The sequence below is a fragment of the Sorex fumeus genome, unplaced genomic scaffold, assembly GCF_029834395.1.
Source record: "Sorex fumeus unplaced genomic scaffold, SorFum_2.1 ptg000036l, whole genome shotgun sequence".
Lineage (NCBI taxonomy): Eukaryota > Metazoa > Chordata > Mammalia > Eulipotyphla > Soricidae > Sorex > Sorex fumeus.
This window is the reverse complement of record NW_026606093.1, coordinates 20,928-37,106: the sequence shown is the minus strand read 5'-3', so window position 1 is coordinate 37,106 and position 16,179 is coordinate 20,928. Positions and strand designations below refer to the sequence as shown.

At 45.6% G+C, this 16,179-nt stretch overlaps 1 pseudogene; it reads right to left on the bottom strand.

The window, feature by feature from the left end:
* LOC130027096 (vacuolar protein sorting-associated protein 33A-like) overlaps positions 1-14,740 on the bottom strand; it is a 99,841-nt pseudogene extending 85,101 nt beyond the window's left edge.
* Positions 14,741-16,179: the final 1,439 nt, after the last annotated feature.

Sequence of the window (16,179 nt, the reverse complement as noted above, 5' to 3'; positions counted from 1 at the left end):
CCACCAAAACCCCCACTATACCCCCCAGCCCACATCCTCCCCCTACCTGTGTGGCAGATGGTTTCTTCATTACTCTCTCTCTCTATTTTGATTACATTCAATATTTCGACACCAGACCCACCATTATTATTTGGGATTGTACTCACATCTGCGGAAAAGGCAACATTAGGCAATTTGTTTTCTATTGCTGATCATGAATAACGATTTTGGATTTCTGAAATCTTAACAATTAGATCTGGAGGGATTTCTGCCAAAAGCCGCTGGGTTCCAAGATTTCTTTCTGAGTCTCTGGTATCATGGCCAAAGCGGTTTGTTGAGTAGCCAGAGGGTCCATTTGTGGGTGGTGACTGGGGTCTCTTTGGGCTGTGGGAGGGAAGAGCCAGCCTCACCCCATCCCATCTCATTATCTCTTTATAGCTACCCATGAGCCTTGCTCTTCTCTGACTCCTATAGAGCTACTCTAGAATTTGAGAGAGATGGCTCTGTAGTCAAGATTTTGGGCTCCATTTCTAGCTCTGTATCCTCTTAACTATGTGAGTTGATGCACCCCAGCCTCAGTTTCCTCCCCTGCAAGATGGAGAAGAACAATACCTACATTTTTAAGTCATTATAAAACGTATATGAATTTCCAAAGGTAAACTGCCAGGGCTCTTGGCACACAGTTCAGTCCTGAGAAGTGCTTATGGAGATGATGGCAGTGGTAGTGAAGCGAAGTTGCCTGGCTTAGGAGGCCATGATTGCTCTCAAGGATCTTTTCTCTCCTTATCTAAATCCCTGGAAAGAGTTCAAGCACCACCATTTCCATAAGGTTCACACAGTTCTGCCAAGTGCACATTCAACTAACACTTGACTTGCAGAAATTATAATCTGGCGCAGACCCATAAGCCATGATTATGGGTCTTTCTTTCTTTCTTTTTTATTGTGAAAAGTGTGCAAAACATCACTACCCCAATGATAAAATCATTCCTTGAAGGTAAGAATGTTATTTTACATATTGAGAGTTTGGGGGTGGAGAAGCCTCCCAAGCAACGCTCAGGGGACACTCCTGATAATATCAATCAAGTGGGTAGTACGGTGCTGTGCTTGGACTCAGGAATACAGCTCTGTTCAAGCCTCGTAGTACTCACAGTCAGCCTTAAAAATCACCACTTTATTCTCTCTCTAACCCCTGCCCAAGAGCCAAAGTAAACCTGGGGGTAAAAGAAGATGGGAGGCATTGCACAACTTCAAAAGGCACTACAAAGCAGCAGTAATTATAACAGCATGGCACTGGAATAAAGACAGACCCATAAATCAATGAGATAGGGTTGAAAATTCAGAAACAGACCCTTGAGTATATATATGGTTAGTTAATCTTTGATAAAAAGGTGCTGAGAAAACTGGTCAATCATGTGCAAAAAAAATAAATAAATAAACTCAGACCTCTTTCAATTGTCATGCACAAAAATCAAATCAAAATGGATCAAAGACCTTGATAGCAGACTTGAATCTATAAGACAAAGAAAACACAGGCAGAAACTCTCCACGACATTGAAGCTAGAGGCAACTTAAAGAAGGAAATGCCACTGACCAAGCAAGTGAAACGAAATATAAACAAATGGTAACACTGTAGCACTGTCCTCCTGTTGCTCATTGATTTGCTGGGGTGAGCACCAGTAATGTCTGCATTGTGAGACTTGTTGGTGCTGTTTATGGAATATCGAATATGATATGCCATGCGAGCGCAATACTCTCAGTGGCATGTTGGGCTCTCCGAGAGGGACAGCCACGTGCAAGGCAAACGCCCGACCCACTGTGCTTTCGCAACAAATGGGACTATATAAAATTAGTACATAAAATTAGCTTCTGCACGTCACAGGAAACAATGACCAGAACAAAGGCCCCCAGATTGAGAAATTATTTGCCCATCACTCATCTGATAAAAGATCAATATCCAGGACATATAAAGCATTAATAGAACTCTACAAGAAAAAATGTATCTGATTCTATCAAAAATGAGAAAGAGAAATAAATAGAAGTTACTCAAAGAAGAAATACATATGGCCAAAATGCATGTTTTAAAAAATACACTACATCATCAATAATCAGGGAAACGTAAATCAAAACAATGAGCTATCACACCTACAGCAGCAAGACCGACACTCATCAAACAAAAAAAGAAACAAACAAACACAAAAACCTAGTATTGAAGAGGATGTGGGGAAAAGCAGCCTTCATTCACTGCCGGTGGGAATGTCCATAGGACCAGACTTTTTGGAAGACAATAAAGACATTCCTCAAAAGACTAGCAATTGAAGTTTTATATGACTCAGCAATTCCACTCCCTGGAAGACATCCCAAGGGTCCAAAGCACAATGCAAGACAGACATCTGCACCCCTGCGTTCACTGTAGCACTATTCATAATAGCCAAAATCTGAAAACAACCCAAGTGTCCAAGAACAGATGACTGGACAGAGAAGCTGTGGCACATACACAGAACACAACGGAATACTACGCAACCATAAGAAAAAGATGGAGTCAGGCAATTTGCTAAGTGGATGGATCAGAGTGTTATCATGTTGAGTGATGTTAGTAAGAGGGAGAGGGACAACTCAGAATGGTCTCTCATACGTGGGATATAAAGAAACTTCATAGGAATAACAAATGCCCAAAGGCAAGAGAAACAAAGAGCAGGAGAAGTGGTCTTCAGCATGAAGCTTACTGTGGAGCAGGGGTGAGGGGGATAAGTTGGGGAAGGGAACACTAGAATAATGGTGGAGGGGAAAGTGCCTGCCACAGAGGCAGACTGACAAGTGGGAAGGACACTGGGGACTCTGGAGGAGGGAAGAAGAACCTGGAGAAGGGGCTGGTGTTGGAATTGGAAAATTGTAAACCTGAAACTTTAATACTGAATAATTTTGTAACTATAATTCATAGTGATTCAATAAAGATAATAATAATTAACACTTTAAGGGATCACTAACGAGCAAAAAGTATTTCTATTCACAGCTATTTCTCGGTACACTTTCTGAGGTGTATGTTTTGGAATAAGTGCCGCCACGGTGAGCACATGGCCGGTGCTCTTTATCATGCGCACAAAGGTGCCAGGGATGTGACCCAGTGGCAGAACACTTAGCTGGTATGTGTGTGTCAAGCTCAAGTTGCAGTATGACCAAATATATATATATATATACACCCGTGATGTATTTGATATGCCAAACACAGTAACAACAAAATCTCCAATGGAGACGTTACTGGGCCCGCTCGAGCAAATCGAGCAAAAATATATATAGACATATATATAAATAAACATATATATGTAAGTATCTATATATATTATACATAAAAACAAAAAAAGACTGGGGACAGAAGTTTGTCTTTTTCCCCACATACCTGGTACTCAATAAATATCTCTCTCCCCACAAAAAACAAACACAGAACAACAACAATCAAAAGAAAACTACCTTGTAAATTTCAAGAGTTGAAAATTCTGTTTTCCTGTGAGTTTTGGAAATAAGTTTTAAAATACGAACACAAAGTTAAGAGGAAAAATCTAATTCCAATCATCTTAGGAAATTCCCACTGCATCTGTTACTGTGAAGCACTGACATGATCACGCCAGAGGTCTTGTCTTGTTCAAAAATTAAAAAAACATGGAGATGAGAAACAGATATTCTGAGATATATTTTTCCCCTCCCAATTAATTTTTTCCCCTCCTAGGAATTGTTGAAGAACAAAGTGGAGACGATCAGTACTGTACCTTTTCATTGTCAACCTTGCCGAGAAATGTTCTTTTATGTTAGAAACTGCATGACAGAAAGCACACCATCATCTTGCTGTGATTTGTCTAACCATGAGAAGAAATACACACACAGATCGAAACTTGGCCACTGCTGCCCCAGAGCGTATCACGTGCAGATAAGAGACGGCAGCATCTCACAGCTGCGTAGGCTGTTGTTTGGCCGGGTAGGAACGCCCATTGGGGAAAGGGAAAGCCTATCTTCAGTCCCATATGAAATTGTCTATGAAATGGAGATTTATACACTAACTTGACTCACCCTGGGAACAAGCTTCTATTACATCTAAATGATACCGCTGCAAAACCCCATGCTTTGTGGCTCAGTGTTGGCTAAAGGATATGGTTCTTTCAAAGTTAAGAAAATGTGACTTTTTTTTCCGACATGAAATCCATCAAATTTCTCCAGCAGGCTGATGTTTCATTTCTAGAGGAAAGCTTAGCCTCGGAGAGAAAAAGAAAAGGAACAGTGAGGAGGATGAGGGGAAGATAACTCACTGGGATTGTGCCAGACAGCCCGGTGTGACCATGTTATGATTCTTGTCTTCAGCCTGGAGGGCCGTAAGCCCAGCTATGCTGACCATCCCATCACTCGTGTGGCCGGGAAACTGCGGGAGCTCTGATAGAATCTTTTCTACCAAGTTGTCTCCATGAGGTCCCACTGCTCCTATTTAAGCAGACAAGAAGACATAAATTTACAGTGACGACCTGGGGAAGGCCCCTTGCAGTCTGGGTCAGTAACTGTGATCTGTAGAGAAACAAAACCAGGGATCAGACAATATCAAGTGATAACAAATCTTTGGCTTTCGATTTCTAAAGTAAGAACGGCAAGCAGCAGGGGGAGGGGGTTGTAAGGCAGAAACAGAGCCAAAGTAGAAGTGACAGAAGGACCCAAAGGCACACAAGGCCAGTGGTGGAGGCTTTTTGGCACTTTGGGGATAGTCAAGGTGCAGTAACCTTGTTCAGAATTAAAAAGCGCTAACACTATGGTAACCACGTTACAAAAGTTATCTTTTTTTGTTTTTTTTCTTGAAGAAAAGGAGGAAAAGAAATTTGGCTTCATGTTTATAACGCTCCTTCAATCAAAACTAACATGCAGGTGGGGATGGAAAGAGCAGGAGTTAAGAAACTTGCCTTGCACATGGCCCAACCCGGTTCAACTCCCTCATGCCACATATGCCAGGAGGGATCTCTGAGCACAGAGCCAGGCGGAGCACTGCCAGGTGTGGCTTAACCTCTCTCTCAAATAATAGACAGGGCTGGGAAGACGGCTCATGAGGTAGAGTACGTGCCCAGCATTATTCACATCAGTGCGTTTGATTACCCAACACTATGTAGTCTTCCAGAGGGTGGTGCTCCTGGACCCTGAGTGTGGCCCTTAATTAAATAAGTAATTACTCATTTACTCATTAAATAAGTAAATGACATATGTTGTTAAGTTTCTGTTGCACAGATCAATCACATGAACTTCGTGTTTCAGGCACCCACGCACCCAGTCAACTTCTGCTCTGGACTGAATATTCCATATGCTGTGACACTGAGCCTACTCTGGTTACTACTGTATTTTCAGCACCAATCATGCTTTGCATCAACACATATTTAATGAATAAGTGAGCAGCCTAGAGACGTCAGGCCAATAGCAACCCAGGACACAATTCTAAATTTTTAGGGTAGCACTTTTTTTGTGCTAATGACAACAGAAGGTCCAGAAGAGTGTAGAAATCTGATGAGTAGGTCTTCCCTCTTCTGGAATCTTCTCTTCACGTGGTAACTATTATTGGGTTCACCCTGTACCCAAGAGATCTAGAACACTGAACTTACAGTTACAGACTCCCTGAAGTTCTTCCCCGATGAAAGAAAAAATAAATTGAGAAATGGTAACAGTTTCCAATAACAGAAGAATTTAAAGAATGTTTTCTATGTACGGTGACTATTTAGATATTTTACATGTATGTATTAACACTTTTACAACAAATGAGGGTCAGAGAGACATAGTATAGGTTTCCTCTGCTCAAGTATGAGGTAATTCTGGATTCAATCCCCAGTACTCCAACCCTCATATTATCACCAGGAGTGAAATCTAAAGTAATGGGCTGGGAGTAGGTCCTGAGTTTCGGAGACTGCCCAAAAAAGCATATTAAAAATAATAAACAAGTTCATTAAATGAACTCAACCCAAAATTCAAGACAAATAGCAATGTTCAGTGCTTTTTAAAGAATGAACCTGAGTTCTCACTCCCAAATTCATCATTGGGGTTTTTTACAATTATTTTCCCGTTATTATTATTATTTTGACTTTTGGGGTCACACCTGGTGCTGCTCAGGAGCTACTCCTGGCTCTGCACTCCAAATTATTCCTGGTGGTGCTCAGGGGACCATAGGAGATGCTGCGAATCGAACTTGGGTTGGCCATGTGCGAGGCAAATTCCCTTCCTGCTATACTATTGCTCTAGCCCTAACTTGATCATTGTTTGGAAGATTATCATTCCAACAGTGAACAGAACTACCCACAACACAACTTTCCCTTGGACAATTCAGAAAACAAAACCTGGGAGACTTAGCGGCTGGAGCGATAGTACATCAAGTAGGGCAAATGCTTGCCCGTGGCTCACCCAGGTTTGATCCCTGGCACCCTTGATGGACACCTCAGCCTGTCAGCAGTGAACCCTGAGTGCATAGCCAGTTATGGCCCCAAACAAAAAACAGACAAAAAAGATGGTGGACTTAGACGTTGATAGAAATATTGATACAATTCAGGCCCAGCTGGTCTTCTCCTCAATGCTTATGCTTTCCCCCTTTTCAGTAAGTAAAGAACAACTTCTGATCCTGCAAATCTATTTCCTTCCAATGATAAATACAATACTCAACTAATATGTTGGGATCTATAAGTTGAAATGATTTTTATTCACAAAGCAGCACTGCAAATAGGATTAACAAATATCACTATTGCCGTGCTCGATAGCACAGCGGGTAGGGCATTTGCCTTGCACATGGCCGACACGGCCGACCCGAGTTCGATTCCTCCGCCCCTCTCGGAGAGCCTGGCAAGCTACTGAGAGTACACACAAGGGCCAGGGGGATTGGTCCGTCGTTGGAAGCCTGCCTCAAGTGCTCTGGGAGAAGGCAGCTGGAATAGAGAAGGGACCACCAAGTCAGTGATGGTTGGAGGATCGCTTGGGGTAGGCGATGTGAGCCAAAAGTTGACCAAGGACCAAACATAATGGCCTCTCAGGAATTGTATTGTAAATCATCATATCCCAAAGTAGAGAGAGAAAGTAAGAAGGAAACTACCTGCCATAGAGGCAGGGGTGTGGTGGAGTGGGGGTGGCGGGAGACATATTGGCGACACTGGTGGTGGAAAAGCTACACTGGTGTAGGAATTGGTTTTCGATCATTGTGTGACTGAAGCTCTAACATTAAAGGTGTCACTATCTCGTGGCGATTTAATAAATAAATTAAAAACCTAAAAACTCTCAACAAGTCAGTCATAAAGGAACAGACCTCAGGTTCATCACCTATAGGAAACCCATGTCTAACATTATGTTCAATGACAAAATAAATTAAAAAATAATAAAAGTAATCACTTTATTCATCTGAACTCAGAGCCACTACAGAACATAAAAACAACCACCATGTCATGTCTTCTAATGTGTAGCTTATTGTCATAGAGAGCACTGTTAACTTGGTTGCATACCTACATAACGAACCGACAGGTCGAGTTTACACTTTTTTCACTTTTGTCATCTTCCTAACCATTCAAACATTATTGATTTCAATGACATCTTCCATGTGAGAATTTTCTAACTCAGCACCATCATTCCATTACCCTATCGTCCCGCTGATCCCCTTAACAGACAAACATCAGTTGGTATATCTGCTAATAATTGGAATATCTTTGACTAAATTTGAACATACGTGTTTTCTTTAACATATTTGTTCTAGGGGTTTGGAGTGATAGTACAGTGGGGAGGGCCTTTGGCTTTCATGCAACCGACCCAGGTTCTATCTCTGGCAGCCCGTACGGACTCCTGAGCACACCAGGAGTACTTCCTGAGCACAGAGCTACGAGTAACCCCTGAGCACTGCCAAGTGTGACCCCAAACCAAAAATAATAAAATAATATATTTGTTCTAGTGTGCCAGAGAGCTGGGATCCCCAACACTAAGATGTGACAGGTGCTCAGTAACTGTGTTAAATAAATATTCAATCCATATCATTCAATCCAATATATAATAACTTATATATTCAACCAAAATTTAATCAATATATAAAACATTTCAGGTTCCATATTGGACAAAAGTACAAAGAAAAATAAAGGTACAAAGAAAAATAAGCCACAGCCTTACCTTCAAGAGAATCTAAAATAACCAGAGAAATAGTGCAGAGGTTAAGCCATTCACCTTGAACAAGGCTGATCCTTGTTCTTTTCCTATAAACTCCTTCTTGTGCACATGCAGACAAGGTTGTTGCTTTTAGGCCACAGGTACAGTATCTTCCTATCTGTAGGCCTGTTGCTAAAAGGTCCTTTTACTCGACCCACTCAAAAAGATAGGTTTCGGGGTGGATACATTTTCACTAGAACAAATGGTTGGATGGGAGTAGGAAAGGGCAGGTTTTGGAAGGAATGCACACATTTTGGCTTGAGCATAAATTTGACCTATTTCCAAGAGAGCTATCAGCGAAAGCATCCAATGAGTGGCTTGTTCTGAGTTCAAAGAATAGTCTGATAGAGAAATTGAAAGCCACTGGATCCTCTGTTATTAATTTATAATATCAATTATTTATTTATTTATTTATTTATTTGACATTTGGGGTCACATCTGGAAATGCTGAGCGGTTACTCTTGGTGGTTCTCGGGAGACCATATAGGATGTTGGAGATCCAATTCAGGTCAGCTGCGTGCCAATGCCCTACCCGGTGTACTACCACTCCAGCCCCACAAAAATGACTTAAAAGGTTGAGGGTAGAGACACAGCTCTAAATATGAGCACATGGTTTGAAAGCAGGAGGCCTTGGTTACATCCCAATATAGCATGGTCCCCTGAGCACTGAGAGGAATGATCATTGACTGCTGACCACTAAACCATGATTACCCTTTGAACACTTGCGGTAATGAACCAGAAAAACAATAAAGTTCTGAGACTTTCAAAAATAGCTGAGTGGAAACTTTTTAAAAAATCTCACATGATGGACAGCAAAGAGTAGAGAATCTAGAGAACAGTTATTTCAAGCTCTCAGTGGTTATTATGGCAGAGTCAGGCGAACTCCTGCTAAGATTATACACATAAGGTGAATAGATTTACCTGATAAAAATGTGATTTTAACTACTCCCTATTCATTCAAACCACATTTACTTGTATCTATCACATTTATGGATACTTGCTGTCTACTAAAGGCAAAGAATGGCTATTTCATTTAATTTTTACCATTAAAATAAGTCTAGGAAATTATTTTCTATGTATCATCTAATAAGCACTCCCTTTTAGTATTTTATAGAGTTAATTTCAACTGATGATTTGTCATTTGCTTTGTGAAGAACCAAATGAAACTTAACCTATAATAAGGGAAAAATACAGTAATACATTCAATACTCTACACACACACGTCTATGTGGGTATATGAATTTTGGTGCAAGGAACTGAACCCAGATCTTTTGCATGCAAGGTATATTATAGTTTACCATTAAGCCACATCACCAGCTTTGAGGTTATACTTTTATATTTATGCTCGCTTATATTTATATTTGTGCTCGCTTTGGCAGCACATATACTGTATAATATCTCCCATTTATATCTTTGACATATCCCTGGGTGAATTAGGAAATAAAGGTATCTTTACTATCTAGTTATCAGCTTCACTATCTAGTCATACCTTTCCTATCCAGTCACAGCTCAGTTTGGAGACGAGGCCTTTTAAGAGTGGTTATTAGTTATTTATGGGCTTCTCTTCTCATGGATGTCTTCATTTTAAAAGCTGAGTTCAAATGTTACCTCCATGGTGGGGGCAGTTTTGTTGCACCAATTATTATTTTGGGGGGTGTCACACCTGGCAGTGCTCAGGGGTTATTCCTGGCTCTGCACTCAGGAATTAGTCCTGGCAGTGCTCAGGGGACCATATGGGATGCCAGAGATTGAACCCAGCTTGGCTACATGCAAGGCAAAGGCCCTACCCGCTGTACTATTGCTCCAGTCCTGCATCAATTATTATTCTTCAGTTCTTCATTTCATTTAAGTAATGCCTTGGAAGCAAGCTCATTTTAGGCACTGGAAAGAGAAAGACAATCCTCAGCAAATGGCAGTTGGTTCTCCCATGAAACCACCAACGTTCATCAACTCATGTAAACAAGCACCTCTTGTTTAAGGGAAGCCTGGGTCTCATAAACAGTTTTTCAGGTATGTATGCAGATAGGTCACCCAATGACTATGTGATGTGAAAAATTCATGCCAGATTAGCAGCTCAGAAACTAGGAGGAAATGATTTGTACTGTACTACCTCCACCATCTCGCCAGAAATTCCGACTTTATCTTTATCCTTTCCCTCCGTTCATTCCACTCTATTTATGTTTTAGATTCCTCAAGGATGCCAAGTATGCTCTGTCATAGAGTCCTGCTTTTGTTGTTTGTTTTGGGGCCACATCTTGTGATGCTCTGGGGGTACGCCTGCCTCTGCACTCAGGAACCACCCCTCGCAGTGCTCAGGGGACCATATAGGATGCTGATGATAGAACCTGGGCTGGTCATGTGCAAGGCAAGTTCCTTACCCGATGTACTCTCTCTTCAGACCCAGCCCTGCATTTTCTATTCTCAATGACCTGATAGTACTTCACCCAGAAAGCCAAGGGGCGTACAGCTTTCCATTCAGATTTCTACTCAACTTCTTCATCAGTAAGTTTTTCTTGGACCAGTTGATAAAAGAGCACCCATTCCTCCTCTTCAACACTCCTCCCTTGGAGTCCTTTTTCTATTTACTCTTTGAAATTCTTTTTCTTTATTTTTTGCTTTTTTGGGTCACACCCGGTGTTGCACAGGGGTTGCTCCTGGCTCGTGCACTCAGGAACTACTCCTGACAGTGCTCAGGGAACCATATGGGATGCTGGGAATCAAACCGGAGTCAACCATATGCAAGGAAAACACCCAACCTGCTGTGCTATCACTCCAGCCTCACTCTTTGAAATTCTTATCCATATGTAATGTACTGCACACTGACAGGAGGAATTTTTTTTCTCAGTGCTGAATCTACCTAGCCCAGAAACTTCCTTACTCTTGCTAGACTCGGCAAAATTAGTTTTTTTGAATAAAGAAAAGGGAGGAGGTGAAATTTTATAAGGTTCACAAAATAGATAACACATTAGCGGACTTAAGACAGATGAAAGGTATTAAACAGATAAGGTGGACAGAATTTCCGTAAAAGGGGTGTTCAAAGGCAATGCAAACTAAAACCACATAATTTACTTAACACAATCTGTGTACTAGAGGATAGGGAAACCGTAAGGCTCAATTATAGCAGAAATCTTCCATAGTAAAGAGTTAATTAACACACTTTAAAAAACAGAGAGTTCTTTAAGGGCAGCGATCATGTTTTACTCTTTCTTTGCTTAGTTCTAAATAATCAGCAGTTATTATACATAAAATAATTGCAGATACTCGGCGATTTGTAAACGCATATTATTAGCCAGCAAGTAATCCCTTTGCTTTTTAAAACCTAAGGTGAATATTTTTTTCATTGAAAAGTTAGTACACTTTTAAAAAAAAATTTAGATCCAAAGGGACCAAGAGATCATCAAATTCAGCTTTTCTACAACTTAACTGGGAAAACTGAACTATAGTGAGGTTGATTACCTGAGAATGGAACCAGATGGTTTGCAGTTAAGAACTAGAACAACTACTTTGACTCATTTTGTGCCATTTTCTTGAAAGAAGAGTTCTCAAAACTCATCTATTGAAATGATAACCACTCATACATTTTGATGTATCTTCGAGAAACCCTGGTCCAAATCTTGTACAAGAAATCCTTACAGTAAGAAGTTTAAATTAGAAAATAATTTTAAGTTTAATGTGAAAGCAATCTACGTACGTATAAATAGGAATATAACCACATTCATTTTGTGATCGCCAAATCATAGAATAGTATGAAGCACTTAAAAATGAACACAATTTGATGTGTACTAACATAGAACCTTTACCACACTGTTAAAAAAGGGGGCGGGGGGGGGCGGTGCAACGCGGTTAGCAGAATGACACACATAGGACGACTGTATCTTGAAACCGAGCAAGTCCGTTGCTAGGAGCGTTGCCAAGGCCGGGGGCGGGGGCAGTGAGAGCTCCCTAATGTGGGCCAGGTGTGTCCAGGTGTGTCCATGGAAACCTCGCCCAGGGAACACGTGGCCAATCAGAGTGGGACTGGGAGGGCTGTGGGGGCGGGCGGCCGGAGTGGAAAAAAGACAGCCTGCAGGCCCACTTCTTTGTTCCTGCTGGCTCTCGGACTTCCTCGCTCTCTCGGACTTTCCAGCGCCAGGTAGGGCTCCGCATCCCCAGGGCCTGGCATGGGCAGGTGGCTTGGGGCCAGCGGCCCGGTGGAGGTTCGGGTCAGGCCGGACTCCGGCGCCCGAGCAGCGATAAGGAGAGGGGCGCAGGGGGGCACCATGGCCGCGGCTGGGGGCTCGGAGACACTCGGTGCAGTGGGGGGGGTCCCAGCGACAGGCCCAGAGTACGGGGGTCACGCGGAGGCGGTGGGAGACTGGGGGAAGGGCCCGGGGGACGGACAGCGAGGCGGGGTGTGACCGGGGGTCTGGGAGCCCCCTGCCCACCCCCTATATTCAATTGGCTGCTTCCACTCCGAATCTTCCCCCCCTCCCCCAGCGGTGCCTGGGGACCAAGGGGGCGTCCAACACCTCAACTGGGTCGCCCACGTGCCAGGATCAGCCCCGCCCATGGGGACTCCATTGCAAGGGCCTGGGGGCGTAGAGACCAGGGTGCCTCCAGCGGGTGGGCCCTGTTCCCCCACCACCACCCCCGCCTGGGGTCCTGGGGGCGTGGGGGCGTGGCCGCATCTTTAAGACGCCAGTGGGCGTGACCTCGCATGGGTGCCTCGTGGGGGCGTGGCCCCCGTGAGCCTCGTGTGGGTGTGGCCTCGGCAGCCTGGGGGCATGGCCGGCCTCACCTCTGAAGTGCTGGGGGCGTGGCCTCACCGGTGCTCCTTCTGAGGGCGTGGCCCTTGTGAGCCTCCTGTGGGTGTGGCCTCGCTCTTGAGTGGCCTGGGGGCGTGGCCTCACCCGTGCTCCTCCTGGGGGCGTGGCCTCCCCGTGAGCTGCCTAGGGGCGTGGTCCCCCATGAGCCTCCTCGTGGGGGCGTGGCCCCGTAAGCCTCGTGTGGGTGTGGCCTCACCCTTGAGCTGCTTGGGGGCATGGCCTCCCCTTGAGCCGCCTGGGGGCGTGGCCTCATCTGTGCTCCTCCTGGGGACGTGGCCTCCCCGTGAGCTGCCTAGGGGCGTGGTCCCCCATGAGCCTCCTCGTGGGGGCGTGGCCCCGTAAGCCTCGTGTGGGTGTGGCCTCACCCTTGAGCTGCTTGGGGGCACGGCCTCGCCCTGGAGCCGCCTGGGGGCGTGGCCTCACCCATGCTGCTCCTGGGGGCGTGGCCTCACCTCTGAGCTGTGGGTGGGCGTGGCCTCCCCGGGAGCTGCCTCGGGGCGCTCAGGGTGGAGTCTGCGAAAAGAGCAAATAGAGCAAAGAGTCGCGCACGTGAGGGTTGCCAGAGGCTGCCCCAGGGGTCAGTGTGTGTGGAGGGTGCCTGGTCCTCGGGGGTGGGTGGGTCATGGCTGGGCCTGGCCCTCGGGGACCGACGGGTCGTGGCTAGGCCAGGCGGGCGCCAGGCTCAGGGCTGGGGCAGGGTCCCCGCACACCCGCCCCCGCCCGGTTCAGCGCCCAGGGAGGCCCGGTCCGCCTCGCCACTGCCCGGAACTGCCCCTGCCTTTCATTGTTTTAAATCGAGCTCTTTTTTTGCTTTTAATTTTTACCTTTCGCATTGGATCACAGTGAGTTGCTGTTGTTGATGGTTGGATGCCAGCCCCGAGATCCGAGCATCCCCCCCCACCCCGGTCCCCTCTGCAGCTCACACTTCTCGCCTCCGGCGTCCCCAGCTTCCCTCCCAGGGCCCCAGACACGGGCCTCACCTGACTCAGTGCGTGCTTCTTCACTAGTGTCCACTGGGAGCTGTGGATGGGCTCCAGAGGATGAGGCCAGAGCGCCTGGGCTTCCAGGTAGGACTCCTGCTGGCCTCTCACTCCCCTTTGGCGTGGTGACCAGGGTGACCCTGAGACGGTCACTGCCCTGCCCTAGCCGGGTCTCAGGGGAGCAGCTCTGAAAGACCGTGGACTGCAGAAGGGAGCACTCCTTCCCAGACTGCGTCCATTCTCAGTTAATTCACAGTTGCCACGAATCGAAGGCATTGCAGTGAGGGTCAGTGGGAAGCAACAGGCTTAGCATGTGGCAGGCCAGGGACTGTAGCGTTGCAGGGTCGCTCCCCCCATCTGAGACAGTGGCTCGCGCTCACTGTCAGGTGCAGGGTGGCGTGTCCCATGTCCTCACACATCGCTCTGCCTCTGCACAGCGATCGATTCAGTCATAGGAGCATCCAGGTCTGAGAGCACTGGGTGACCACCCCCCCCCCAAGAGGGCTCCAGGAGAAACCCACAGAGATGGAGTGTGCTGGGCATCATGCCAGTGACCACTTGCAGACATCACTCTAGCCCTTACACACACGTGTGTCCTGACCATATCCATCCAGGTTTTTCAGCCACCATTGCGGGCCTGTTTCCTAGGTTTTCCTGCCAGCCTCCAGAACCCCGGCATGCATGCGTGGGTTGGTGCTCATCATGTCCCACCAGAGACCCACGTGGCTGCTCCTGCCGCAACACTGTCAGCTTCCTGTTCCAGAGTGCCTGAGTGGAGGCGCTGTGCAGGTCAGTCATCGCCGATCACACACAGCGCAGGTGTGTCACATGCTCATTTTCACATCACGTGGACAAGTTTTGTCCCCTTCAACTATGGTTAATCTTTTCCAGTTTTTACACTGGCTAAGTATGATTCAGGAATGAAGTGTCTCTTTATACAGCGAAAACTGTGTCGTGTACAGAACCTTGCTGCATGTCTTCTGTGTGTGTTCATTTACATCCTATAGCTGTTTCCTGGGTTGTTCATTGACATGACTATAGATCATGATAAGGGATTAGATTTTAAGAAATCCACCATTTGCATCAATAGGCCGTAACAGTTGCCGGGCTCTAGTTTTTTCCCCCTAAAGTCCTGGTACTCTGGGACCAGACCTACACATTACGGGGTGCTGGTTGTCTCATAGGCCTCCAGATCACCCAGTTTCATCCTTTATACATGTCCTCTGAATAGCACTGGGGTTCAATTCCGAGCATATGCATAGGGTCAGGCATTGACCACCTGGGGTATGGTCCAGAAATGCCTCCTAAGGCAGGAGTGTGGGACCTCTGCTTCCCTCCAGGTGCTGCAGATGGGCCCATGGTAGCCCCAGGGCACTCTTGGCCACTGGAAGCACAGAGTGGGAAGGTCAGGAACCCCCAGGCTTGCACATGACCTTGCTGTGGTTGGGACCTACGTGCCAGAGACTTTGCTCTGGATCTTGGATGTGCCAGGGCTGTGCCCCCTTGCTGAAGTGTTTTCTTCTTTGTATTTTTACCCTTGATTTTAAATGAGTGAGAGTCCAGGCAGCACACACTGCAGCTTTTGGGAGGTTGGGACTTCATCCCTGCCACTGACTTCACAATCCCAAGCCCAGATCCAGGCGTTACCCCTGAGGGCTGGTAGGTGCATGTGTGCTTTGAGTACAAAACCATGCTAGAATAAATGGATTTATTTTCCTTTTGATTTTGTTGAAAGTTTTTCCTCTTGTCCTGTAGAACTTCCATGTAATTCTCACATTGCTGAGTGAGTTGTAGTGCAGATTCTGTAGATCTCACTTTCTCCACCTGCCCAGGGTCTTGCATTCACTCACCTTTGATCATTGATGCTGTGAATAGCCACGTACAGCTCTTTGCCCACAGTTGAATTCTGCCCCTTGTGGAGCTCCTGAGACTCCTAGTGAAATGATAGGAGGTAGAGGACCTGTCTGCACTTCCTTAAGCAGCATTGCCATAATTGCTTTGCCTGTTGCGTTGGCTTTGCATATTCTATTGCTGTATGATCTTATTTCAGGTGTTTTTTGGTGGGGCACAATGAGCTTGAGAGAACCAGGCACTGTTACCAATGTGTGTCATTCACTGACTTTGAAATTGTCCTGATGCTCAGATTGCTGTTGGGAAATGATGGGTATGACCTACGGTCCTTTTGTAGTATCCATTGTCTTGCTCAACTCTATTTGCATATAAAGCCATCCGAGTGG